Consider the following 1,925-nt stretch of genomic DNA (forward strand, 5'->3'; position numbering starts at 1 on the left):
GAGAGAAAGGGCAGAAGAAGAACATTGAGCCTTCGCCGAATAGAAGAAGCCACCCTTGTTTTGATGCAAGGCAGGTTGCTCCATTCAATTCTGGGATGGTGATGGTGTATTTCCTGCCTGATTCAGCAATCAACACGCATTCAGAATTTTCACCGTATAATAGAAACCAAGGTTCGTGACTTGGTAAGGCTTCAATCTCAGCTGAAGCCGCGGATGAAGCAGAATTCCAATCCTTGCAGACACCACGGAAGCTGAGAAACTCAATTAAACCTAGACGCTCAGCAATCGATTGTAAAAGTTCACAAGGAAGATCACTCCACTCCCTGGCTGCCATTTCGTCACGCGCTCTGGAACCTGCAGGATATATAGACTACTTCATGTTCATCACAATAAATTAATAATGGCTGCTGAAGAAATTAAATTAATCAGTGTGTAATCAAAAACTTCTAAAATTTTATTCCAACTTAATCAAACTTAACAACTCTTAAGATGGTATTCAAAGGGAAAAAGAAATGCTGGGGTCTCAAATTTCATTTTTCTCTCAAGTAATTCTGATGACTGCATAACTTTCTCAAGTTTCTCGAGATAGAAAAACAATGCAATCTCAAGTTGAAATTAAGTGTGTCATCAACCATCAAACCTAATTAAGGAAGATATTGAAGCGAGCTAGCACATGTTACATGCATCAAGCTATAGACAAATTAAAACATGGCAATCCAATCCAATCAAAAGAGAACTAGTATAAAAGATGAATATGTATATGTAAAAATACCTGATACTAAAGTACATAATAACAAATCAAATTAATGATATATACATCTTAGGAAAACAAATCAAAATTAGATAAAAAGCAAGGCGCATTGATGATTGTAAATTAGTAGTGATCATTGATAGAATACCTAATTTCCTGTTAAAAAAAAAACCTGGAGTTTTGCTGAGGAATTAATAACATGATTGCACCTAATGCCGGCGACCATGAATCAGGTATTATTCAATTAAAAAGAATGAGAACTGTTTGTTGATCAGGCATTAGGCTTTTCATCTTAATATATTAAGAGCAACAAAAGGCAGAAGGTAGGGTTTTGTCATTACCTTTGACTTTGAATCTCAGACGAGTAATCCTTGCTCCTGATCATAGAACAATAATTGGGATGACTTTGGAGGAACTATATTTTGTTTTCAGCAGCCCAACCTAAGAAGAACTTCTTCCAACTAAGGTCTCCCATCCAAGAATCCATTATTCTATTAATTACATTTTCCTTTTCATTTGCATGGAAAAAGCCCATTGGACTTCGATTATGCAATCAGAGACAATTATTTCTCAATTTTATTAACTTTATATCCTCTTTTAAAATTTGCATAGAAATTTTTACATACTAGAATTTTCATATTTTATTTTTAATCTTTCTATTTCTATGTCCCTTACGATTCTATAAATATTAAACAGCAAAGAGATAAATTTATAGTAAGATTAAATAAGTCAAGTCTTATAAGTTATAATTATGCGAGAAGTATTTTTTGAGAATAAAATCCTAAACCCTAACAATATAAAAGAATGTGCCCCTTGGATTGTTCCCATTTTGGGGAAGGGAATCAATTCAACAAAAAACGAGGTAATATCTTTAGTGCATTAAGAAACGGGTCGGGCGTTTGGTCTAGTGGTATGATTCTCGCTTTGGGTGCGAGAGGTCCCGAGTTCGATTCTCGGAACGCCCCAACATTTCTGGGTTAAATTTTTTTTATGGCTTTTGAGCATAATTCTAGACAAAGCAATACACGCGTACGAAGCCTGGGCATCTTCGTCTTTCAATATGCCACTGGGAAGTAGGAATGAAATAAGTCAAAATCTCATTTGCAATATTTTGTTTTTGCTTCTGTAAAAAAACAATAGAGAAGTCCAAAAGGCTCAAAAATGGAAAAAATAA

At 34.8% G+C, this 1,925-nt stretch overlaps 1 non-coding gene across 1 annotated transcript; it reads left to right on the forward strand.

Annotated features, from left to right (window-relative positions):
* The first annotated feature begins 1,644 nt into the window (after positions 1-1,644).
* Positions 1,645-1,716, forward strand: TRNAP-UGG (transfer RNA proline (anticodon UGG)). The gene has a single exon. It is a non-coding gene; the product is annotated as a tRNA-Pro (tRNA).
* The last annotated feature ends 209 nt before the right edge of the window (positions 1,717-1,925 follow it).

The sequence above is a fragment of the Theobroma umbraticum genome, unplaced genomic scaffold (genome assembly GCF_002168275.2).
Source record: "Theobroma umbraticum cultivar Fairchild unplaced genomic scaffold, ASM216827v3 scaffold_4.1, whole genome shotgun sequence".
Classification (NCBI taxonomy): domain Eukaryota; kingdom Viridiplantae; phylum Streptophyta; class Magnoliopsida; order Malvales; family Malvaceae; genus Theobroma; species Theobroma umbraticum.